This window comes from Lissotriton vulgaris, chromosome 12 (genome assembly GCF_964263255.1).
Source record: "Lissotriton vulgaris chromosome 12, aLisVul1.2, whole genome shotgun sequence".
NCBI lineage: Eukaryota > Metazoa > Chordata > Amphibia > Caudata > Salamandridae > Lissotriton > Lissotriton vulgaris.
In genome coordinates, this window is record NC_141700.1 from 246734791 (window position 1) to 246762585 (window position 27795).

General features: G+C 42.7%; 1 protein-coding gene across 4 annotated transcripts in view; it reads right to left on the bottom strand.

Annotated features, from left to right (window-relative positions):
* LOC147673871 (receptor-interacting serine/threonine-protein kinase 2-like) overlaps positions 1–26018 on the bottom strand; it is a 416465-nt gene extending 390447 nt beyond the window's left edge. For all 4 annotated transcript variants that reach the window (XR_015302639.1, XM_086947754.1, XM_086947752.1 and 1 more), the window contains exon 1: positions 25897–26018. The gene's annotated coding sequence lies outside the window, so the exon portion shown is untranslated. The remainder of the gene's footprint in view (positions 1–25896) is intronic.
* Between the last annotated feature and the right edge of the window lie 1777 nt (positions 26019–27795).

The following is a 27795-nucleotide window of genomic DNA, read 5'->3' on the forward strand; positions in this document are numbered from 1 at the left end:
GGTTAGAATACATTTGAAGTGGTTATCAAGAAATGAGATAATCACTATTTAAGACACACAAGCACAATATTAAAGAGACACCGTTTTGGGAGGCATTTACAGAAGGATGATGAAATGGTAGAAGAATTTGTAAGGTATTATGAACATGGATGTTTGGTGCACTGGTGGAGAAACGCATCTGAGACCAATTTCTTCTACACTGTATTAGTGACCATATTAGACAGGAGTTGTGGCTAAAAGATAATTCACCTTTAGAGGATTTATTGGCCAGGACCAAGCAAGTGGTACACATGCTTAAAGGTGTCAAGGAACTATGTAAAATTGACTCTGTGGAACAACTTGTAAAGTTAGTGGAGACAAAAGCTGTAATTAAATGTGGCAATGGATTTAAATGGACATGTTTCAGATGTGGGCAAATGGGTCATTTGGCAAATTGCAGTGGATGTCCTGCTTTGAAAGCTGTGTGTAAACTGTGGTGGTAGGTGGTCACTTCATGAGGGTAAAAACGTTTACAATGCATGCCATTACAACGCAAGTCGTTACAACAACGCGTTGTTACATCGCATGCCATTACAACGCAAGTCGTTACAACGACTTCCTGTAGGGGGCAGAAGGTGTTGGATTTGTTGGATTTTCAATCCAACACCTTCCCTACTGTTGCACACACTGGAGTTGGAATAGTAAATTATACTTTTCCAAACTCCAGCGCCCCCCCACAACAAGTCGTAACGACTTGCGTTGTAAGGCATGCGATGTAACAATGTGTCATTATAACGACTTGCGTTGTAAACGCATGCGTTGTAAAGAGTGCTATTCTTTCATGAGGTGTTGCTGTTCTGTTAAGCCTGGTCCTTCCCACTCTGATAAATCTGGGAAACCCAAGAAGAAGATTTATAAAAGCTGAGGGTGAAGTAGGTTGGACAGGAGATAGTGTTACGCATTGATGAAGGAATTCTGTATACCAAAGCGCCCGACAATCTGGCTGATAAAGTCAAAGTGGACAGTGTAGAAGGTAATATGCTGTTTGACGCTTGCTTGAGGCTTAATATTATAGATTATGGTGTTTTTAGCAAAGAGGTCCCTGGAACAAGTCTTTGTCGTATGGATTTCAGTCCAGGGGGGTTAAGGAGATCAAAAAATAAAGATGCAAGGCTATTTTATAAGCACTGTGGAGTATAGAGGACGCATTATTCCGGCTAAAGTATATGTGGCTTCGAAGTGTGATAACATTCTGGGGTGGCATTTATTGTGATCCCAATGCGCAGCCTCAAGTACGAGTAAAGCAAGAGTGAGTTTCCGGGGGTATTCTCTAAAAACCTGGGGTGTGTCAGGGAATAACTTCGTTACATTAAACTCAGACGGGAAACATCCTTTACAACGCAACTTTTACCATGCAGTGCTTTTACATCGCAACTTTTACAACGCAAACCATTACAACGCATTGCGCTGGGGGGCGCTCTAGGATAGGGAATAGATTTAATTTACTATCCAACACCTTCCCTACTATCCACGGGAACTGGAGTTGGAATAGTAAATTAAACTATTCACTATCCAGCACCCCTCAACACTATGCGTTGTAAAGGCATGCGTTGTAAAAGTTGTGATGTAAAAGCATGCGATGTAAAAGCATGCGTTGTAATGTCATACATCCAATTCAGACCAGGGCTGTGCCAGTTTCGACCAGGGTCAGGAAAATTCCTCAAAGTGTGCAGCAGGATGTACTCAAGGAGCTGGAAAGATTAGAGATAATAGGCATTATAACCCAGTGGAGGCCACAGAATGATTAGCACCTGTAATGGTGGCAAAGAAACCGTCAGGTGTCATTCGTTTCTATGTGGATTTAAGGAGTTTGAATAAGGAGGTGGTGGTAGATAAATTTTTATTACAAACATTTTGGAAATAATGCGAGATGTTTTACTACACTAAATCTCGCATATGCCTATCATCACATCAAATTACATCCTCATACACAGATCTTACCACTTTCTTAACAGCTTTAGGGCATTCAAATGTTTGAGGATTCCTTTCAGCCTCATATCAGCAACTTCGGTGTTCCAGAGGCTAATGGTTTCAGTACTAGGAAAGTTGGAAGGGATACAATATTTGCAAGATGATGTACTCATTTATGGAAACAATTTGGAGGCACACAATAGAAGAGTTTATACTGTACTGCGCAACTTAAGGCAAGTCGGCCTGATGTTAAATGTGGAAAAATGTTTGAATGGCAAGACTGAAATCTCCTATTTGGGCCTTACCATCACTGCCTGTGGGGGTTTAACTAAAATCTGAATTAGTGGAAACCATATGTAAGCTGTGTCCCTCCAAGAACGAGGATGAAGTAGTGTCCTTTTCGGGTATGGCAGAATTTTATGGTTTAAATCTTTTTTATTGAGTTTTGGTTGCAAACAGTAAACACAACGCCCACCTACAACCATTGGCCGGAGGGAAATAGCATGGTTTATATGCAAATTTTAATGAAAGGAATAGAAAAGAGAAAGGTGAAGAGATAAGGAGGGAAACCAAAGAATAGAGAGGGAGAAGAAAGACAGGGACCTACCCATTCCCCAGTCCTCAACAGAATAGGGTGCTAGCCCTCATGTGTCGGTGCCTCGTCTCGGGGTGGTGGCTTGCTGGCAGGGGGAGTAGTGGGGAACCGCAGGACTCTGAAGTAGCGTGGGCAGGTGAGCTCAATGAACTCAGAGGACAAGTAGGCCACAGTAGATCCCCATGTCTTGTCAAACCTGGGCAGCGTGTGGGTAATCCCAGCTGCAATGCTTTCCATCCCCACTACCTCCCAAACTCTGTAAAGCCAATCTAGTTTGTTTGGGATTTCCTCCATTCCCCACTTTGCTAGTAGCTCCTGTTTAGCCGCCTCAAGTGCCAAGGTGATCGCTCTCCCCCACAGGACCTAAGAGGGTATGTAAGAGGGTTAGGAAGTCCCAACAAGATGTTGCTAGGGAATCTGGGAAGCTCCGTCTGGTATAGATGGTCAACCACAGACAGGATCGCATCCCAGAAGGCTTGAATCCTAGGGCATTGCCATAGTATGTGGGTCAGTGTGCCCACCTGTCCGCATCCGCGCCAGCAGAGGTCAGTGCTACAGGGTAGAATTTTATAGTAAATTCATAAACAATATGTCCAGTAAAACTATGGTGACGCGGAGAAGGTGCAGGAAGGGGAAGGAATTTATTTGGAGTGATGAGTGTCAGAAGGAGTTAGATACTATAAAAAGGGAGTTACAGAATGCTCCCAATCTAAACGCCTTCAATGCACACAGGCTTAACAAAATGGTTACGGATGACAGCAACAAAGGGTTTGAGCGATTCTCCTTCAGATTGATAATCATGAGGAGCATACAATTGCACGTGCATCACTTGCGCTGACAAGGGCCGAACACAATTACTCCATAATTGAGAAAGAGGCCTTTGCAGTGTGCTGATCGATGAAAAACATTCACGTATTTCTTATGGGGCAGAACTTTCACAGTGGGAACATACCACAACCCTCTAAGGAAGATCTTGAAAAAAGGGCTGGATAGTGTTTCATTCAGAATTCTCAAGTGGGTTGTGGAGCTACAAGAATACATGTTCTCAGCAGAGGATGTTGAAGGAGTACAAAATTGTGCACTGCTTGTCCAGCTTGGACTGCTTGTCCAGATTGGTCACAGATGGTCAGGATGTGGAGTGTGTCAATTTGGATGATACTATATGCGATGAGTGTTTGTGTTGTAATTGATGAAACTTTGATGTCCATTATTCCATACACTGTGAATGGGTGGCCTGTTGGAAACAAACTTAGTGGAGAAACTTGCCTGCTTTGGATGATCAGGAATTAACTTTCGGTTCACGATAGATTGGTATTCAGGGGCAATTGTTTGCTTGCTACTGTGAGCATTAAGGATAGGTGTATCAATATGGCTCATGAAGGACATCTAGGGGTGAGCAAAGTCAAAGAAAAAATTAGATCAGATTTCCGTTGGCAGGTTTTAGACATTGAGACTGAGAGAAAGATGTGTGTGTGTGATGAGTGTAGAGAAAGTGACTCAAAGAAAGAACACAATACAAACAGTTGAGCGGTGCATAATACTTAAGCATTCTTAGGAACTTTCTCTATTCCTGTCCCTACAATGTATTACCATACTACATTCAAAGTGCCCCTTCACAGAGGGGCCATTCAAAAAATATGTTTTGGGAATTCTATCAAGTAGGATAACAGCAGTTGTGGGCAAATTATTCATAGCAGATCAGACAGCTTTCTACCAGGGCACAATTAACATATCTAAAACCATATTGTGCTGGTACATGGTTTGTTCACATAACCCAAACAGTGAAAATTGAACAGTTTCCAAGAAAATGGGTTAGAAGTTGGAAAGATTTTAGACACACTCAGGAAGATGATAAGGAGAAAGTCCAGGGCAAATAAGGAAGTCACCGGCAGGCACAATAAGTGGGGAGAGGCTGCACAAGTGACCACCACATGTATACTCCTGTAGTGACATTCTGCCTCATTTTTGTACATTCTGGCCTGCCATGACTGTCTTCTGTCTAGCAGTGCATATCTTTAGATCACTGGGTGATGCTTCATTTGTTTTCTGTTGCTCCCCAACCGGGTGTTACACTTTGTTAGAATGAAGGGAGGATCAAAGGTATATCAGCACCCATGGTAGCTGGTAACTAATTCCCCATCGCCATGCTATGGGATTTTTTGACCTGTGATTTGAGATGTAGAGGCACATCACTTTTTACATGAAACTTGGGGAAGGTGTCTACTGACCTTGTCATAATCTATAAAGTCTCCAACCACTGGGACCCTTCTACTATCCATGTGTTCATGCTTGGTGGCTGTATTAAATATGGCATGCTTGCTCACAACTTAAAGCTATGCAGCATCTGTGAGAAGAGCTTAATATAGCAAAACCAGAAAATCCTGTGACAATATTCTCCAAGAATCTGGGAAGAAGCCTAGGGCCACAATAAATTCATGCTGCAGGACTCTGTCTATAAGATGTGTCGCTGGTCTTCACATGGAGGCGAAGAGTTACTTTAACGGAGACACGCACAAGAGCCAGCAAACAAGGCTTGCCTGGAGGAATAATTGAGACTGGAGCTGGCTCCATGAGCCAGGAGGGTCTGCAGTCCAACTAGTCTGGAATGATCCTTAGAAACTAGTTTAACATTGGCATCACAAAAAGGTTCAGTTTCTTGCCAGAGATGCCAATAAAACTGTGCCTATTGGTGAGTATGCACTTCTGCCTTAATCTACATCTCTCCATCTGTCATAGGCAATATCTGTCTCTGACACAATGGTATTAGTGTAAGTTTATATCTAGATCTACCCAAAAATGTACTACGCCTACAGCATATTCAGAGCACAGTGGTTAGATCTTTATTTAACCTTGAAAAATTTGACCATGTCTTCAGCTTTCTTCGACAACTTCACTGGCTCCAAATTGCAAACACAAACATAATTCGATTAAAATCCACTTGTATGCTCCACAAAGTATTCTACGTAAATAGTCTGTTTTTGTATATTTAAGAAATACTCAGCTCCAAAATGTCTAGATCCTTCAACAATTTTAATTATGTGGTGAAGAAATATAACATTGAGAAATGGAGAATAAGATTTTTTCAGATTCAGTGTGCCAGGCTATGGATCTGAATAATAAGCATTTGCAATGCAATAGGTCTTGCAGTTACACGAGTTTAAGCTATTGGCATTGTAAATGACAATGCCTTTTATGTTTTTAAAACGAAAATAAAAATAAAAGGCATTGTTATTTGCAATGTCAATAGCTCAAACTTAAATGCGAGACCTATTGCATTGCAAATGCTTATTTGGGTAGGCATGGGGAGATTACGTTTTTTGCCCAGAAGCACAGGATGTTGAGACGAGATTCGAACCTGGTTCCCCAGTGCCCAAGTCGGCAGCTCTAGGGTTACGCCACATCCTATCCCCACCTTCTAGTGCAAAGTCACAGGAGTCTCGAGTGATCCATCGCACAATTATTGATCTAGTAAGCTGTTCCTAACTTAGGACATTCTGGTGAACACAAGAGACGCCATGGCGTTAGGCTGTGTTTAACTACCAGCACACACTGAGCATTCAATGTAGTGAAGTTCGCATGCCTGAGCCAGGGAGGGGCGGAGGGGCGACGGATGCTGACGCAATGGAGCCCTTGCAGGCACTTAGCAGCAGACTTCTGTGTATCGGGTTCAGCCTGAAATAGGGCGTGTCAGTGGCTGAGCTGGAAATGTTTCTCTGTATTTTTGACAATGGACTTCTGACAGCTCGACCTGAAAACAGACGTCATGAGTGGTGTGAGGTAGGTGTGATGTAAAATATTATACAAAAGAAACAGGCTTAAAAGACATAAATACCGCAATTATATGCAAACGATCATGGAAGTAAGTATAACAAAGACCTCATATTGTTGAAAAAGGCATTACTGTAGTATTTATACTGGTGTTGCTTTCGTCGCCGGAAGTTAAGTGACACTGCTCTTTGAAAAATAAACCTTTTTGAAAATAGAGCAATTTCCAGGGACTGTAATTACTAGACGGAGATTTGAATGTGAGTGTGAGGTCAAATTTGAACCTGCATTGGTGGAATCAACATGATGTGAGAATCTCTTTGTAGGTCGTAAATCCTGCAAAGGCCTTTATTATATTTGTGCAGTGAACATTTTTGTTGTAGCAGGAAGGACTACACCATCAGATGCAGCATATAGAATGTCAGGTCCGATGGGTTCATCATGCACATTGTCTGGCTGGGTCTAGAATACGAAAACTTCTATAAAATGCAGACATGGGGAGAATATCCTGGCCTAACCTAAACATGTGTCCTAAATCAGAAGCAGTTACCAGCAGGGGAGAATGAAAGGCGGAAATCCTTAGCGGTTTAACGTCACTTCAACGACAGTTCTGCGTAGAAGTTGTTGGACACATCCTCGCAATTTCAATGCCACAAAGCCAGACTAAACAGCTGTGTGATAAATGAAGCACAAGCATGCTTGATTTAAGTATGGGATGGGAGCTTACAATGAAACAGAACATATCGGACACAGGAAAGCGTTGAAGTAAAATAAACGTGGCTTCTCACGTAAATACACCACGTGATATTAAAATACATCTTTGTTATGTCATATTTTGTGCAGTATAGGCTTGGCCCCCACTAGCTGGAGCAGGGGAGCGGTGCTTTCACCATGTCGTGATGAACAAGCCCTGCTGTCGAGCTCCACCCTGGCCCTAGTCTGTTCCACATCAATTCATTGGGAAGCACAAGTACATGGAATTACGGTAATCAAAACAGTGAGCCGCATTGCTGCAGCAAGGTGGTGCTCATCTGGAAAGTAGGTTATCTCCTTCCCAAAATAAAGGATGCAGTTATTCGAAATGTTTCTTTTTATTCTGCGTTTTCCGATTGTGGCTTCACTTGTGCACCCGCAGGTACCCCAAGTAATATGCTTTAAGGCTCAATACCCTTGAAATCCCACAATCCTTTTAACATCCATTACTTCTGCGCTAGTCTCTCTACATGGAGGTGGCTCCACTTTCCATCCTTCCAAGGGCGATAAATTGAGTCCCTGCACATTGGACAATAATAAGAGTGCTTAGAAACGATAATAGTGCAGTAGGAAGTGCTATTTAAAGCACATGTTATGGTTTTTATTGATATCCTTAACTAACAGTGAGATTTGAAATTGGCGAGTGTGTTACCTTCCCTGATATCGGTCCTCTACCCTTCAGCCCCTAAACACAATTATTCGACTGTAGTCTTCGAATATGTGTTGGACAGGCTATTTATGCATAATAGCAAGTGTCTGTCAAACTTATGTCTCCAGCATATGAACATTACAAAGCATATTTTCGTACCAAAAGTCGACAATTTTGGCGCAAAAATAAAGTAAATGTCGCACAGATTGTTAGAAGTTTGGAAGGAGGGTTTGGCACTACCCCCGCCCCAGCATTAACCACACTTAAGCGCATTACATTTTAGCATTCTTCCTTCTGAGCCAGCGCACAATCTCCTGTCCAAGCAGGCATGGTGCTTCAGGCTCTGAGCGAAGAAGGAGGGGCCCGACGGGGGGAAGGAGGGAAAGCCAAAGCGGACGTGCAACCCGTACTTTGTGTGAACATAGGCTGTCTGGGCAATTGCACATCAGAACACGCCGTGAACGTGCACATCTGCTGTCCGGGCACCAGAAAAGACACGCAGTGGGCATGCACATCGGCTTTCCGGGCACCAGAGAAGACACGCAGTGAGCGTGCACATCGGATGCCCCCCTTCGGACTCAAAACCCACAACAATAGGTCTCGCCAAAGTGAGCAGCGTATGCGCTGCATCGCAAGGCGAGACCTAAAAAAAAGACTTTTAGAGATCAGCAGTTGCCGTCTGTTACGTCTCTGTACCAAAATCACTGAAAATGGAGTCCAATCGCCTCTTAATCAGAACACTTAAAATCCTGGCTATTCACTCAATAGCAAACTACTGATAGGCACTGGTTCCTGGTATCAGGTCTTCTGTTTAAAGATACTCTGTAGTATGAGGGATTGTGTGCTATGTAAAAACAAAAAAGAAAACGGTTTTAGAGATGATGGAATCTTGTACCACCCTTTCCTAAATTCGACTGTTTTACCCCATTCCATCACAGACATCTGTGGAATGCTCTGCCAGCTAGGACTGTCTGTATTGGCCTCAGAAATGCTGCATCAATTCTTCAATGACATACAATTCCAAATAATTGTGATTTGAAGTGACTGTTTGTTTCAGTACTGATGGCTTTTCTGCCAAACCTCAAAATTGTAACTGTGGCAAGAATCTTTTTGAGATATAGACTTTATAAAGACTTTGACACCCTGGGATATGAAACATCCATTACAACGCAGTCATTACAATGCACTACTTTTACAACGTGGCTGTTACAACGCAGCAGCATTTACATCTCAAGTCCATTACAACGCATGTCACTACAACTCCTGTCATTACAATATATGTCACTACAATGAATGCCATTACAACGCATTATAAGGTTAGTAATTTTTTTAAGTTTTAGGGTGGGTATGGGTTTTGGGGTACATGGAAATAGTAATTTTTACCCCGACACTATCCAACACTTACCCTACTGTTGCACTCACTGGAGTGGGAATAGTATTTTTTACCCCTACACTATCCAACACTTACCCTACTGTTGCACTCACTGGTGTGGGAATAGAAATGTTTACCCCTACACTATCCAACACTTACCCTACTGTTGCCCTAAAAGTATTATCTGTGCGTTGTAATGGTATGCGTTGTAATGGAATGCATTGTAAAAGTAATTTCTAAAAATGCGTTGTGAAGGCATTTGTTGTAAAATCATGCGTTGTAATGGATGTTGCGATGTACAAACCGCGTTGTAAAAGCATGCATTGTAAATGTCCCATTCTTTTTCCCAGGGACCTTGGTAACTAGTAAATTTGGGAGACCAGTTAGAGACTCAGCTCTGCTTCTACGTTGTGACTGGTAACTCCCTGTTCCACTAAGCCCCAGCATAATTGACAGTCCAGTAACCTGACCCACTGTCAAGTTCACCTGATGACAACCAGCATTTTCATTCCAATTTCGGAGGGGATCCCCATTACCTTTCTAACTTTAGCACTGGTGTCAAAGTATTTACTGAAGTCTACCAAACTACTGTGTTTAGGCCAAGGGCCACTGTGGTATTAGGACATTGCCCTGAAGAAGCAATGAGGCAGATTTGCTAGAACCCGTAACTCACTGACTGAGTTTGAGGGAACTAAAGTGTAGTGCACCTGACTATGTTAAATGGAAATAGCGCTAAGGTCTGTAATTGCTACAATAATGTTTGGGGTGTGTTTTGATCCCTGAAGGTGCTACCGCTTTCTGATTTTGTATATAAGGTAAACAAAGACCTATACTTTTCCAAACATATAACTCTCACTGGACAGTGACCTTTTTTAAGTTGTATTACTTTGTGTCCTCTTATATTTAATTTGCAAATCCTTATCCACGTTTAAAGTAAGCCCAAATGATTTGATCATTCTCTCTTTGTAGCTCCAAACAGCAAAATCTGACATCAAATGCACAGTGCAGAAGATGCCAAGGCACTAGGGGCCAGATGTAGGTAAGTTAATTTTACCGATTCATAAATACAGAATTTTACCGATTCAGTATTTATGAATCGGTAAAATTGAGGGGGGGAGATGTAAAAAGAATCGGTAATTGAATTACCGATTCTGTAAGAATCGGTATTTACCGAATCGGTAAATACCGATTCGGTAATGCCCATTGATTCATATGGGCTTCAATGCCCATAGGAATCAATGGGCATTACCGAATTGGTATTTACCGATTCGGTAAATACCGATTTTTGCAAGGGTGCAGGGGGTGTCACTTTGACACCCTCTGGCACCCCGATTTAAGGCATGTGTGACATGTGGCACACAGACATGCCCTAAGGGCATGTCCGTCTGTCACATGCCATAGGTGTGCATGCACACATGTGCATGCACACCTGGAATCGGTATTTTACCACCCAATTGGATTGGGTGGTAAAATACCGATTCGGTAAGGCCTGTGGGACTCAGAAGAGTCCAACCTACATTTCAAAATTACCGAATCGGTAAAAATACCGATTCGGTATTTTACCGATTCGGTAAATTTACCGATTCAGTAAATTTACCGAATCTGTAAAAAAGGGCCCCTACATCTCAAATGACCATTTACCGGTCGGTAACGGCCGAAATCGGCCGTTACCGGTCGGTAAATGGACACCTACATCTGGCCCTAGGATAACAGTTGTAAACGATAGTCACTCATCGGTCTGCCCTGTGACCATGTGACTGACCTAGGTCCTGGAGAAAATGATTGAAAAGGGGTTCTTAGAGGAAGAAAGAGCTGGTCACCATGAAATGTGAGTTCGTGGCAGGGACTTTCCAACCTTAAATATATTGACTGGAAGTACAAAACATGAGTAAAGAGCATTTCTAAACAATGTTTCACAAGGTACATTCAAAATGAAACCACTTAGAATATAAACATTTAAAAATACACTACACCATCTAATAGGAACCCAGGCATAATAGAGCATTCAGAGTTTCAAAGGGAATTGAAGGTTAATACCATGTTTAGCTTTCCGGTTTTATGTTCCTAGCATCAATACAAAATGAACTATCCAGGACATACCAATGGTCAGTCCAGGATTGTGCACCTTGCTTCACCATCATATAGCATATTCTCTGCCTAGAGCTGCCTCGAACACTTCAGTGAGAGTCCTAGATAGTAGATTCAGGGCCTTGGAAAACTGTACAGTCTCTTTCTAAAACCGGAAGTAGTGATTTCTGGATAGCTTTTTATTTAAGACCCACCTGGAAAAAACGACCAAGCGGGTCGCCATGCGCTGTATAATGCTTTGGCTGCTGGAAGCCTCATCTAGCACTAAAAGCTTTTTCATAACCACACAATGTCTTTATCAGGGGACTCCTCAACCAATCTGGAACTGGGAACTTGTTTCAGATATTGCTTGTAATCAGCTCTCATTATATGTTTTACGATTCAGATTTCTAATTTTTGCGTCTAATAGGAACATTATAAGAATTATTATATCAAAGGCTATACATAGAGCAGGCCTAGACAATGTATGTTCTGAGTACCTTCAAATAGTAACTTTGATCCATGGGCTGTGGCCCACACATAGTTAGAATTAAGATGTGAATATGTTCTTATATATAAATTCTCCTGCTACTTGGGATGATTATAGTTAGAATAGGAGTAAATAAGTTGAGTTAATAATTGGTTTTCAGACAAAATACTGAGGTTAAAAATATTGTCATACCAAAATATCGACTTCAGAATATCATGATTTGGAAATATCGTCTGCAAGAATATCGTTGACAAGAATATCGATTTTAAGGTAAGTAACACTGATTTTAAAATTATCGAAGTCATTCATATCATTTACAAAAATATTGTTGTTTATTATATAGTTTTGAAATTATTGTTACATATTTTAGTGTATATTTTAAATGTATATGATGTGATTTTTTTGTTTAATTATTGTTTATGTTTTTTAATATAGTTGTTAAATTCTTAGTAGTTATGAAATTCAATGTAATTATTTGTTGTGATTTTTAGCACCATAGCAAGTTGTGGGTTTATAGGGGTAAAGGGAGGAAAGTAATTTTTGGAGTGGGAATGGAATTTTGTACCCCTACCCAATCCAACACTTTCCCTACTGTTGCACTAATTGGAGTTGAAATAGTAGATTTTTGCCCTCTGCAAACATACACTTTACCTAGTTCCACTAACCTATATTTTTTTTCAATATTTTTGTACTTAATATTCTAAGGATAGGCTGGTGATATTTTTGACATTGATATTTTGGTCACGATATTTTGGTATGGGGATATTTTCGAAAGCGATATTTTGTCAGTGAACCTTAATAATTTGATCCAACAAGAATATATTAGTTACTCAAACTTTCCATTGAGTTGCATTGATTACAATTAAACTGTGGGATAGGAGGTGGACAATGTCACCAATTTGCGACAGCAATAAAGGGGCCCATTATGATGTTGGGCGGATTGCCCCCGCCAGGCTGGAGGTAGCCACCGCCAGCCTGGCGGGGGCAATCCGCCCGACATCCACGCTCGTTTTCCCCCGCCATATTAGTATGGCAGGGAGATCCTCGGCGGACGGCAAGACCCTCCGCCGCTTTTCCGCCCCGGTCGCCTTGTGGCCGGGGCGGAAAAGGAATAATATGGTGGCAGTGTCTATTAGACACCGCCAGCCATATTACGATGGGCCTGGGCAGGTGCCTTTCCGTAGCGGGCGGTCTTCACTTGGGGGTGCCCCCTGCGGACCCCCAAAGTAAAGGAGGGGTGGGGGATGCACACAGGGGGGGTACCCCCCTGCATTTGCATATACAATGCGGTAGGCACCGCGCGGTGCCTGCCGCATTGTGTATGCAAATGCATACATGCATTTATGGCATCGTGGCGGGCGGTGCACACAATGTTATAAATGCAGGATGCGGCCGCCACTGTGGCGGCCGCATCCTAATTCCACCCACGGGATCCCCGCCCTTATGGCGGGCAGTCCCTAGTCGCGAACTAAGTCCGCCCGTCATCCTAATGACCCACAAAGTATTCATATGATTTTAGAATAAATACGTTTTTAAAATGGAGTATGTATGTAATAACAAAGGAATGTACTATCTCAAAAATTCAGAAAGGTTCATCATTGTATCTACAAATATGAACTCACAAAATGTACGTATTCACATTGATTGATTCTTTGATTACCAAGTGCATGCTCTGTTGCGCCATAGGTTTAGTACTTTAGATTTATAGACAAGATCGGTCTTCCCGATGCACAGTAGAAGAGATGTAACTCAACAAGGTGGTTCTCTTACACCTAATAATGTTGATTTCAGGGTTGCAATAGGGGAAATGAATTTAGATTTAGTTGCAGGGCTATAGATATGCTGGCAAGATAAATAACTGCCTCCTTTATGTCTAGAATGAGAATTACGAAAGATTTGTTGGTTTCCTCTCATTTCACTGGCTAGTGTACCTAATAGTAATTTATACACTGTGTAGGAGAGGTGAAACTCTTGGGAGTGCATCATTTGTTATGAGATGATTTTAACGCGAGTTAGGGAACCAGAATGAGGCAATAGATGCTTTCCTGAGCGACCTGCAGCTACCACAGCTGGAGCAAGAACAGGCTGATTCCCTAGGCGGCCCAATAGACTTGGCAGAAATAAGAGGGGCAATAAAGCGAATGGCGCGTAACAAAACACCATGGATAGATGGGTTGCCCATTGAATTTTACGGGAAATACCTAGATCAACTGACCCAGAGACTTCAAGTGATATATAATGAAGCCAGGGAAAAGGGCAGACTCCCCCAATCAATGCGCGAAGCCATTATGATTCCTTTATTAAAACTGTGAAGGGAAAGCACAGACCCTGCATCCTATAGGCCATTGTCTATGTTAACAACAGACTATAAAATTTTGAGCACAGTGCTGGCCACCAGGCTGTTAACCCATATGCAAGACCTGGTTCATAGGGATCAATCAGGTTTTATACCCACAAGGAACACGACACACAACATCCGTAGGCTGCTCAGGCTAGTAGATGACCCACCGCCGGGAGCGAGGGCCCCCCTGGTATTGGCGGTTGACATAGAAAAGGCCTTCGACACCCTGGAATGGGAATACCTATATAGGGTGATGCAGGGTTTTGGCCTTGGTGAGGGATATATAAGATGGACGAAAGTGCTTTACTCTTCGGCGAAAGCTAGGGTGAGAGTCGGACCCTTAGTATCGGACCAATATGAGGTGAATCTAGGAACCAGAGAGGGGTGTGCACTTTCTCCCCTGCTGTTTGCGCTTGCGGTGGAGCCTCTAGCGGCAATGGCTAGGCGGGGTGTACATTACAACAGGTTAGAAGTCAGAGGGGTTCACCACTTCATTTCCTTATATGCAGACGACCTCCTCCTCTTCTTAGAAGATGCTGAGGAGGCTGTGGAAGGCCCAGAGAGACTGCTAGCGCGCTTCGGCGAAATATCGGGACTACAGGTTAATTGGACGAAAACCTGCCTCTTCCCGCTGAGGAAGGAGGAGGAGCGCCCCCTAATCCACCCAGTGCTTAGATGGGAGGTCAGCTGCCTGAGCTACCTAGGAGTGTACATATACCACGAGCCCGCGGACCTCTTAGACGGTAATGTAGGTCGCTGTATCCGTGCATTGCAGAACAGTATGTCCTTCTGGGTCACCCTGCCCCTTTCAATGGCGGGCCGGGTTTCACTCCTGAAAATGATTGCCCTACCGCGATTATTATATTTCTTCCGGACCCTCCCCGTGTGGATACCTGGCGCGATCTTCAGACGGTTGAGATCGATGATTGTGTCCTTTTTATGGGGAACGGGCAGACATAGGATTGCATTGGCGACGCTGACCCGCCCGAAGGATGAGGGTGGCCTAGCGGTCCCAGATTTCGAGCTCTACTACTTGGCGGCCCAATTACAGTTCTTCACGCAGGAGGTTGCGAGGGTCTACCGCGGCCCGGAGCGGGAGAGGGAGAACGGCACCCCCGACACATCCTGGCATACATAACCATGCAGCAAAAACTGAGGCTCGGAGGGCTGACCCAGGAAGAACGGACGCTCCGATTGTGTTGGAATCGCTTGCAAAGGCGAACTGGATCCGGGCACCCGTATGCGCCTGAAATCCCGCTGGGCATGGTGACAGCACTCCCACATGGCGGAGACTGGTCGAGACTACGACTGTGGGAAGAGGCAGGGTTACAGATGGTAGGGGATCTTTATGATGACAAAGTATTGGCCCCGTACCAGACTTTACAGGAAAGATACGACCTTCCGAGGGGAGACTATTTACTGCATGCGGCGGTGGTGAGAGCCATACAAGCGCACTGGGGGGAGGGACTGATGGAGCCCACGACGACACTGGTGTGCCAATATACAATGATGGCGGCAGGAACGTTTAAGGCAGTTACGTGCCTCTATACCAGAATGCACACAGAAACCCTACAACCACTTACACCGTTGAAGAATAAATGGGAAGCAGACCTACAGTTAGAAATCCCAGACACGGCGTGGTCCCAACTAGTGCGGAGGGCTAGGAAGAGCACCAGAAACGCGCATTTCCAACTGATACACCTCTATATACTCCACAGGGCCTACCTCACCCCGAGTAAAATAGCAGCGTACTTTGGCACAGAGGACGCAGCATGCCCCAGATGTAACCAGTTAGGAGCAGACCTAATACACATGCTGAGGGGCTGCCCCCGCTTACAAGAGTATTGGAGGGAAATAGGTGACACCCTGAATGAAGTAGCGGACAGGGAACTGCAGTACGACAGCGCGGTCACTATCTTACACTGGTTCCCACACACACGCAAGGACAAACTGTCTAGCAAATGCATCGACATGGGTCTACTTATTGCGAAGAGAGAGTTGACCAAGGGGTGGAAGTCGAAGGTAGGGCTGACACACCGGAGGTGGCTGAATGAATTTTTGAAGTGGGCAACAGCGGAGAGTACGATCAGATACCAACTGGCCCGCCGTAGCTCAGACGAGAAAGCACAGGACGCAGCAATGGCATGGGAAATATTAGTACAGGCGCTTAGAGATAGCACAGTGGAGAAAGAAGGGGAAGAGGCGACGGAGGGCCAGGTGGCTCCAGTAGAGATGGTAATGACCCCGGCACCTACGCCGGACACACACACACAGTAAAAATACAAAGCTCCGAAGTCCCACAGTATAGGCACAAATCCTAGCGCCAGGCATAGATGTAGACACCGGGGGGGAGAGGGGGGGGAGGGAAGCATCCCGGGATCCTGTAGCGGAACATGTATGGACTTTGACGAGTGACAGTGGGGAACGGGGCGAAAAAGTAAAAGCAGAGGGCGGAGGGCCCCATATGTTGACTGCAGCAGACAGCCCAGTCCAGAGAGTAAAATGTAAAAGAGTAGCGCTGCCCGACCTCCGGGATGTGGGCTGAACGGCTGTGTACGAGACATCTGGAATGAGATAGGAGAACGACTCTGCACTAAGAGATCCTGAGTCCAGCAAAGTACACTGTAATTGACTCTGCAATAAAAATTGTTTAAAAAAAAAATTAGATGATTTTAACATTTATTTACAACGCTAATAAAGAGGTTTACCTCAAAAATACTTGTTGGCTATTTAGAGTTTGATCAAGATGTTCATTGATTGATTGGATGGTATCATTATGAAAAAAAGAATACACATCTTTTTTAGAAAACACACCGAAGTTGAAAATGTTTTCAATATTTGAATTATAATTTTAATGTACTTATAACCAATCTCCTACTGGATACAACTGACTGCCCTAGATCCTCGAGAAAATAATTTAAAGGAGGTCCCTAGAGGAGTAAAGGGCTGGTCAGTGTGAAAAGTGAATTGCGGTAGGAAGGACTTTCTGACTCTGAATATATATGACATTGCAATGCTATTAAAGAGTTTTAGATAACTAGGGTTCACATGTATGTGGCTTTTTTTCATGTTGCAAACGGCTCAATTCACAGAATAGGGCAGTTTGCGATCCAAAAAAATCATTTTCCACGTACAAAACATTTGCATTTTACCACCAACTTGAAGTTGGTAGTAAACCATTTGGAAGGAGTCCCTCAGGGACGAATGTACTCTAAAACGTTTTTAAGAGCAGGCAGGAGTCCCACGGACCACTGGATACTATTAAAAAATAAGAAAACCTTACATTTTTGTTTTAGAAATGCATCCTGTTTTCCTTTAAGGAAAACTGCCTTCATTAAAAAAAAACACCACGCTGCTTTATTTAAAAGCAAGCACAGACATGGTTGTCTGCTGTCCCCACCATGCCTGTGTTTTTTGTGATTTCCAATGGGTCACAAATTGCGACCTACTGAATGAATATTAATGAGGTAGGTCAATTGCAACCCCATTTGGAATTGCTAAATGTGTCAAAGACACCTTAGTACATAGGTGTTTGCAGTTATCTAATAGCGAATTGCAAAACTTTGCTATTAGGTAATTGCAAATTTGAAACCTAGGTACATGTGGCCCAAAATATGTAATGTTGTTTTCCTCTGGCATCAACACAGACAGTCGTATTTACCTACATGTATTTTTAGATCTTGCTTGACAGTGCAACTGCCACCTGACCTTTTAACCTTGCTGTTCTTTCCTTCCACATAAATACACATCTATTCCCATGACCTTTCAATTATAATGCTTCATTTTACTATACAACATCCATTTAAAGCCAGACCTTTTTGCATTTGCAATGCTTGTTGTTGTCTTACTGCTGCAGCTCTAAGAAGAAGCGATTCTGCACTTCTTACAAACTTACTTTTAGAATAATATTTTGAACATCCAATGTGCTCTTTAACAATTGTATGTGAGGAGATCCTAGCAGGCATGTCATACACACAGGGCCTGTCTCCTGAAACAAGTGAAGCTTTTGTGGAAGATATGGCCTTTGTAACCAAAACATGAAAGAACCGAGCAAAATGTGGTAGCTGTATCTTACTTTGAGGTCAGGAAGAGATACACTAATGAATGAATGCAGCAGGGAACATATTTGGATAATTTACAACTTCTTATCAACAGCATCCACCGTAGTTGTAATATTCAACCAAAACCACCCATGAACCTAATCTTCCTATTTTGAATGTAATTAAAGTAATTGTCTCTGCCAATCCTGGAAACTTGGGAGATACCTCAGCCAATCCTGGAAAGTATAGGGATGCCGCGGGATTCCATTTACGGCAGTTATTTCTGGTCCCAGGGAAACATGATTAATTTGTGGACATAATTAAGCAGTGCCTGCATGTTGTCTGTATTCCGGTAAGAGCAGCACCCTGCAGGTAGCGAGAGGGCTTTCATATTTTAACCCCTTCCACACTCATGACGAGCTGGGCTCGTCATGGTGTAGCCTCCTCAAACACTGATGACGAGCCCAGCTCGTCATGAACAATGGGAAATTCAATAATCCAGCACAGCAGCAAAATATCGCTAGCAGCGATGGTGTTAACATCCAGCTGGGCTGAATAAAAAAGCCTGCTATAAATGAGCATCAGCCCTCCTTTAGTTCACGTATCAACCTGAGTGGGAGCCATCTGGAGCCTAACACCTAGACTTTATTGCAATGGGAGGAAACAAAGGTGCACAGCTTGTTTTCACTTAACAGAATTTAAGAGAAACTACTGGAGGCAGATGTTTTACTTTGTTCAACTTCCTATGTAAGAGATGTGCTTGCACTGCAAGAATACTAAATGTATCTATCTGTAGGAGTAATTACAAAAAATTGACTCAGGGGGTTATTATGATGGCGGAAGGACTGCTGCCGCCAGGCATATGGTGGTGATCTGTCCGCCATCAAACGTGGATTGACCGCCCGCCAGATTAGGATGGCGGGCCAATCCACACTGCGACCGTGGCGGACGCAAAAACTGTCCGCCATGGTACTGCCACAGGCAATCGGACCGATTGTCTGGCGGAGCGGCCTGCATGCATAAAATGGTGGCTGCGCCTAGCAGGCACCGTCCACCATATTATGATGCAGGCTGCAATCCAGTCTTTCCAAGACGGCGAAACTGTCATGAAAAGGCTGGCGGAGGTTCTGTTTGGGGGCTTGTTGCGAGCCCCCAATGTGTTGGGGGGAGGTGTAGGTGCACTGGGGGGGTACCCATTGTACCCCCTACATTTCAGTGCACTATGTGGCAGGCACCTGAAATGCACAACATGCTCTTTTAACATCACGGCGGGTGCTGCTGTCAGCAGCACCCGACACAAGGTTAAAATGCAAGATGCGACCGCCATGGTGGCGGTCACATCCTAATTTGGTGTGCAGAACCGCTGCATGTATTGTGGACGGTGCGGTCACCACCACTATGGCAGACGGACTCCAGTCCGTCCCGCATCGTAATCGACCGCCTAGTGTGGCACTTATTTTTTTATTTAATTCTTTTATAGTGCTACTCATCCCAGTAAAGGGTGTCAGAGTGCTTTACATCACCTACAGAGGTACAACAAATCATACAAGTCTGTAAAACAATGTACAGGAAATGTAACATAAGATAATGAGGGTTATAAGATATAGGAATCACATACCATTCACACTTGTAGACATTATGGGCCTGATTACGATGGCGGTCAAACCACAACCGGCAGCGTGTCGATTGCGGTGCGGCCACCATCTCCAGCTGTGGTCCGAACGACGTATTACGATGCGTGAGTTTAGAGGCAGCAGGCAGAGGGACCGTCCAACATTTTCAGTCGGGCACAAGGAGCCCTCATTGCATTGGAAACACTTCATAATCCCTTAATGACGGCAGCTCATCCGTCGGGATTAAGATGTTGGTTTCCGATAGCCATTCCATGTTGGTCTTTCCGACATGGATAGGCTGTTGGAAAGCGATATTGGGGGCCCCTAGCAGGGCCCCCAGCCCTCTTAGGCCTCAGCAATGGGGCCTGGGGGGCACCTACTGCACCCTCCTAAATATCCCAGCACCATGTGGCAGTCAATGGGAGGTCTTCACAACAAGGATCTTTAGAGGGAAAAACACACCAGGTCACCCTCCACTCATCAATCATCAATACAATAAAGGCCTGGCTGTTACAGGGAGTAAATAATCTTTATTCTCAGGACAGGCTTTTGACGTGGGAATATCTACCTCCCGTCAATCTCTGGCAATATGTCCAGCTTAACCCTATCCCAGAACCCCAAATTCAAATGTTTTAAAAAATGAACTGCAGTCATATAGCCTGTGAGGTAGGATGTATGCTTGCGGATTGACTGACTGCAGTTCATTTATTAAGACATTTGAATTGAGGGTTCTGGGATAGGATTAAACTGGACATATTGCCAGAGATTGGCTGGAGGTAGATATTCCCATGTCAGAAGCCTGTCCTGAGAATAAAGATTATTTACTCTCTGTAGCAACCAGGCCTTTATTGTATGGATAGTCAATAAGAGGTGCCTGCCACACGGTGCAAGGATGTTTGAAAAGATCCATTTTACAATTGAAGCTTGTGCTACAGGACTTTTCCGCTCACCGCACAAGCTTCCATTGAAAAATTTAGGTTTTGGACTGCCTAGGCGGTCAAATCCAAATTGGGATGTCAGAACCGTCTACCTGTGGGTGGGCGTTTCCTTCCCCGCGCCTGCGGACATTGTAATAAGACCCGATATGTTAAGAGTCAATCGGGAGAAGCACAGAGTCATGATATAAAACACTGTCATTGGGTTTGTCTGTACTAACAAAACTTTATCACCTTCTTTGCAATCTTAGAATAACAGCAGGTAAACAAAAACACAATAAGAATCTGAACCTATTTGCAGTTTGCATGGAGCTCCTTTTTGCCGGTAAATAGATCACTGTGCTATGTTGAAAGGCTTGTAACTTATGAACTGGAAGTATTAAAATGATCTCAAAGTCAAAGTCAGCAGCCCACTTACCTACCTACATAAAATTGAAATATGTGATCTCAATGTTGCACAATGTGCTTTGCAAGGGGTACATTAACCCTTTGACCCTACATTATGAGTCAAAACTATGACTGAAAAAACACAGAACTCTCCCAGAACTGTGTTAACCACTAGAGTTATCATACTGCTAATATAATCTCAACAAAATTGTTAGGCACAAAATGATCTCCACCCTGTGATTTAAAATCCAGCCTCTGAGTCACCAATTAAGAAATATAGATCATATTTACTGTTGCATATGTCCTTGTTGGCAATTTCTTTGCAGTAGATTTTTTGTAAAATAAATGTAAAAGTTGACTGTCAGACTCTACTTGTTTAAGCTCTGCCCCATGTGACTCCATACCCTTTCCTCTGCCACACCTCAACCCCAATTTGTAGAAAGGAAATATAATTTTTGAAAATATTGAAGCCATTAATATTGTTTGCAAAAATATAGTTGTTTAAAATATTGATGTTTTATTTAGTTTTATGTATTTTAGTATGTATTTTAAAAGTATGCGAACAATTCTTTTGTATAAGTATTGCTTTTGTTTTTTAATATATGTGTACATTTTTAGTAGTTATTCGTTTTATTTTAATTAAATTTTGCTTTTTTTAATTCTGTAGTGGGTTGTGGGTTTATACGGGAATAGGGTGGGAAGTAATATAATAATAAATAAAATATTATTTTGTATTTATTAGTATTTATTTAATTTAGTGTTAACTGTGGGAATTAATATTAATTAGTTGTTTGTTAATTATTATTACTTAATTAATAATTATGTTAATTATGTCATTTTGTTAGGAGCCAGATGTGGGTTTATAGGAGAATAAGGTGGGAAAGAATTTAATTATAATACATTTATTAATAATTTTTATTTATTCATATTTATTTAATTTACATTTTATAGCGTTAATTGTAGGAATTCATTTATTAATTATTTATTAATGGCTTGTTAATTATTATTAATTAATTAATGTATGTTAATTGTGTTATTTAGGAGCAGGTGATGGGGTTTATAGGAGAATAGGGTGGGAAGCAATTTATTTATAATTAATTAATGATTATTTGTAATTAATACTAATTAATTATTTATAATTTAAATATGGCAACTGTGTAATTAATTTTAGATGTGAGTTGTGGGGTTTATAGTGATAAAGGGTGGGAAGTAAAATCTTTTAATTAATAAGTTGTTAATTGAAATTAATTTATTAATGTAAAATTAGTTATGTAAATTGTGTAGTGTTTTTTTGGTGTGAGTTGTAGTGTTTATTGGGGTAGAGGGTAGGTAGTTATTTATGTTTAATCAATTCATAAATATTTATGGTAATTGTTTATTTTTATTTTGTGTGTGGGTTTCGGTGTTATAGGGGTAATGTTTGGGGAGTAAATTAATTTTTATTTGTTTTAATTTATTTTTTTATAAATTATATTTCTTTACTTGATAATTAATTATGGAGGTGCATATTTTTTTATTTAGATGTGTGTTGTGAATTGTGTGGTGTTATAGGGTAGGAAATAATAAAGATTAAATGTATCTAATAATTAAAGTTTTTGATTTTAAATAATTTATATTAAAATAGTTATTTGCAATTTTTTTACAATTTAAAAAAAATCTTTATAGGTATTTGTTGGATCTTTTTAACATTATAATACGTTTTTATGTTTTGTACATTTTTTATATTTTCATATATGTTTTCTTTTTTTGTTTTTTTTAAACATTTTCTGTTGTAGTTGATGTTTTGTTTGTTTTTCATTTTTAACTGACTCCAATGGGAATATACATTTTTACCCCTCTGCTATCCAACACTTTCCCTACTGTTGCACTCACTGGTGTGGGAATAGTAATTTTTACTCCTATGCTATCCAACACATTTCCCTACTGTTGTACTCACTGGAGTGGGAATAGTAATTTTTACCCCTCTGCTATCCAACCCTTTCCCTACTGTTGCACTCAGTGGTGTGGGAATAGTAATTGTTACTCCTACGCTATCCAACACTTTCCCTACTGTTGTACTCACTGGAGTGGGAATAGTAATTTGTACCCCTCTGCTATCCAACCCTTTTCCCCACTGTTGCACTCTTTGGGGTGGAATATTAAGTTTTACCTCTCCGCTATCCAACACTTTCTCTATTGTTGCACTAACCGGAGTGGGAATAGTAATTTTTACCCCTCCGCTATCAAACATTTTCCCTACTGTTGCACTTACTGGAGTGGGAATATTAAGGGGCTGATTAGCATGGTGGGCGGACTTTGTCCACCCGCCATAGCCCCAAGAAATGGGACCGCCCACAATGCATGCAGCGGTCCCGCATTTACAATTAGGATGCGCCCGCCACACTGGTGGGCGCATCCCGCATTTTTTGTGTTGCGGTGGGCGGTGCTGTCAGCAGCACCCGCCGCAATACAAAAAAGGCAAGTGTGCATTTGCATGCACAAAGTGGCAGGCACCGCGCGGTGCCAGCCTCGTCGTCCATGCAAATGAAGGGGGCTACCTACCCCCCACTTGCCCCCTCACCCCCCCAAAATCCCGGGGGCCCGCAACGTGCCCCAAAATCAGTCAACTGCATGCCCTTCCGTGGCTGCTTCCCTCTGCCTTCCTAATATGGATGGTGGTGTCTATCGGGCACTGCCACCATATCAGGCCCCTTTTCTGCCGGTCACCTGTGTGACCGGCGGATGGGCTCTCCGTTGGCCGGGGTCCCCCCGCCATACTAATATGGCGGGGGAATGGTTGGCTGGTGGGGTATGATGTAGGGCGGATCGCCACCGCCTGCATGGCGGTGGCGATCCGCCCTACATCACAATGGACCCCTATGTTTTACCCCTCCGCTATCAAACACTTTCCCTACTGTTGCACTCACTGGTGTGGATTTAGTCATTTTTACCCCTCCGCTATCCAACAATTTTCCTACTGTTGCACTCACTAGAGTGGGAATAGTAATTTTTACCCCTCCGCTATCCAACACTTTCCCTACTGTTGCACTCACTGGAGTGGGAATAGTCATTTATACCCCTCCGCTATCCAACACTTTCTCTACTGTTGCACTCACTGGAGTAGGAATAGTATTTTTTACCCCTTTTCTATCCTACACTTTCCCTACTGTTGCACTCACTGGAGTGGGAACAGCAATTTTTACCCCTCCCCTATCCAACACTTTCCGTACTGTTGCACTCACTGGAGTGGGAATAGTAATTTTTACCCTTCCCCTATCCAACACTTTCCCTACTGTTGCACTCACTGGAGTGGGAATAGTGATGAGGGTGTCAAGGCACTAGGCCAGGTCCAGCACTTATCTCTGCCACACAGTTTTGGACCGACTGGTGCCTTATATAATTGAAGGGTTTGAACAGCAGTATGTTGCAATCTTAGATATTGGTAAATGGTGGTTTGTCTCTGGATTTTAGGCATGTGCTGCTTTCGGATAAAATTGTATCCACATGTATTGACGTTTCTAAAATACAACACAGCACAGTAGGGTAACACAAAGTAAAACAACCTCACTCAAAACATAAAAGTGCACAACTTAACAACTCCAGTACAACAATACAAGCCAGCATTGCAACACAACTACACAACACAAAAACAGCCCACATAGCACTAGATACGCAACACAAAAATTTAACACATTACATCACCATACCAACACAGCAAGATAACCTAAAACATACCACATAATAGTGACACAACAAAGCAGAACAAAAGCAGTGTAACACCCAAAATAACACAACACACAAAAAATAACAACACAATAGAACACACACCACAACAAATACAATAACACAAAACACCACAATAACATACCAGCATTCTTTTGACACGTACAACAATGTGTCACAACGCAACATAACACAATAAAACTGAACAAAAACACAACAATCTACCACAATAACACCTCCCCGAAACACCAGAACAAAAAAAACACAAAAGCACCCAACACAGCCCATTTATAACTGTTTTATTTATGTTTTTAGTGTTTATGTATTATTCTCGTGTTATTGTCTTGTGTTGATATGCAGTGTTGTATTTTGTATTCTATTGCTGCGTCGTGTTGTTTTTTCATAGGGCTGTTGGTTTGTTTACTTTATTGCATGAATGTGTTGCATATTTTTTGTTTTATTGTTTTGTTGCATTGTTGTGCTATTTCAATGTTATAGTAACATGGAATTGTTGCAGTGTTATGGCAATGCTGTACCTCAACTGCAGTCTGTCTTCTTAAATATATACAAATTTTCCTGTAATATATTACCACCTCCACACATCTATTTCCATAATACAGTGGTCAAATGTGTGTGTCATATTAACACCCACACTATAGAAAAGCAATTTATCATTCACAAATGTTCTAATTATTTCTAAATACGACCCACGTGGACTTTTTTTTACGTACGAATATATTATTAACGATAGAATACAGTGGAATTCTCCATCATTTAGCGTTCGAAGCCACGTCTTACATGATATAACATAACTTTACCGGCCGACCATAAACACAAAACATACATAAAAAATCAATCTGACTAAAGCAACGACAAAGCCATCAGGTCAAGCAGGGGAGGGAGTTAGTAGCAATACGATATTGCATGGTTTAACTGTTTATCAAATCATTTCATGCTGGTACCCTTTCGTATGAAATAATGTTAATATGGGACACATAATAATACCTCCTGTATTACTCAAATGTCACATTATCCTCAGAAAACGGAAAGAATCCGCAGGTGTGATAAAAGCCCAGTCACATCTCTTTCACTTTCACTCTCACACGGGATACAAAATGTGCCTGTCATTCCTGTAACTAACACAGCCCGTAGCCTTGTGCTACTCAAGCATTTCTAAAACGTTGTTATAGTAAATCCGTTTAAAACGTCTGATTTTAAAAACCGTTGACAGGCTTACCTCAAACTCTCGAGCTCACTCAGCTGCGTGCACGTTTGCTCGCGACAAAGTGCCGCGGTTGGCTCCCTGGCAGCAGCCAGGCCATGCTAGGGTGCGTCCGTCTTGTTTTCCTTGATTTAATTGGTTGCAGCGCATAAAAATCCCCTTTCAGTTTAACTCTCCCCTCGCCGCATTGCAACCGTTTATTTCCTTCCCTTTGAATTGCATCACTCTTGAGTCAGGCTCTTTTTAGGAGAGCTCGTTACACATCATTTAAATACTGCTGAGTCCGGTGCAGTGGCTGTGGCCACAATGACTACCCGGGGACAGCCTGAAGCCCGGGGTGACGGTCTGCGCTCAAGCGGGTGGACCATGCTGTGGCGAGCAGTGGAGAACGGGCCGGACCGCTCGCGTGGATCTGGCACGGACACTGGTTCCTGGACCAGTTGCCCTGGAGCTCATAGATGACATGTTCTAAGATTCCTTATGTGTGACATTTGCCATGATTTTAGGGCACTTATGAGTGACATTAAGTGACTAAATGTGTGACACTTAACAGTGAAAATTTCTTGCAAGTAAAAAAGCACACACACTTTGTAAACATAAAGATGAACTCTAAGGTACAAGTAGGATGTTAATTCAAGGTGGCGAAAAGTAGTCCTTTAATCTTCTTTCTGTTTTCATTGTGCATTTCAAATTTTTTTACATATAAAAAACAGAAGCTTTTGTTGCAAGCCTGGCAACTTGGCTGTGTGTCCCACACACATTTATTCTCTGTGTGGAATTGTGTATCTGAAATAAAAAGAGAAACGTGCCTCTGGTTATCAGCGTTACTAACTGGAAGGGCGGCCTAGTAGGTTAATGCACATACTGCACAGATCAGACAAGCTAACTTCAGTGCAGAGAGAAAGTGTCTGTGACTTACCTGACTAGACTTGTAGTCCAGAACTGCCTGGGGAGTGTGTGTGCCAAGCTGAGCACTTGTCTAGAGAGTGTCTTCAAATTACTTTTTTTTGTTTTTTACATATTTATATAGAGCCAACTCGACCCACAGGTATTGTAGCTCTTTACATGAGCACCAGTTACGTTACAGAAGGACACATTTATTTTTTAAAAACATTTATTGGTAGGCACGGGGAGATTGAGAGGCGACCCCCGCGCCTAGGGGAGGGGCGCCCTTAGTACGCCACAGAGGTGAGACTCCTCCGAGGGCCCGGATATGGATGGGCTGGCTGGGTTAATGACATCAGGTGGCGGCGCTGAGAAACAAAACTTAGAATATATTTAAAGCTTCATTCTCTTAGTCCCATCGGACCACAGCATCGTCGACCACCCAACCACCTGCCATAAGAGCAAGGCTTCGCAGAGGCGGAGCGCTGACAGTTAACAACAAAGGGGCATGCACAGCAAGGGAGGTGCAGCCATTCGATGGACCCCAGGAGGGGGGAGATTCCACGTGTGCACTGGGTAGGCGGGGAGGAGGGACTGACCTGCCGGTAGTCCTGGTCTCCACTGCCCTAACCCGCAATGTAAGGACTGAGTAGAATCTTGGGGAGGTTACCTGTGTTCAGGTAACACGGTCGGCCGGTGCGGTATGCGGTGCCCAGGATGTCAAGTAATGTAACTGTTGGCTGTAGCGCATTGGGGCCTGCCGGCGCAACGTGCACAGCAGAGTGAAATTTGGTGGGCCAAGACAGCCAAGTTCAGATGTACGGCCAAGTTCTAGTGTACGGCCGAGCTACAAGTATAAAAGATATAAAGTTGAAATGTAATGTCGTATCTAATTGTCTTGCTGCCATTGACATGTTGATGCAGAATAAAAAGTAATGCTGTGAATAATTGTTATATATCCAAGAAAGTTACTTTTCTCTGGAAATGGTCTGTGCCGAAATTACTTGGATTGATGTGAATAAAAGGCTA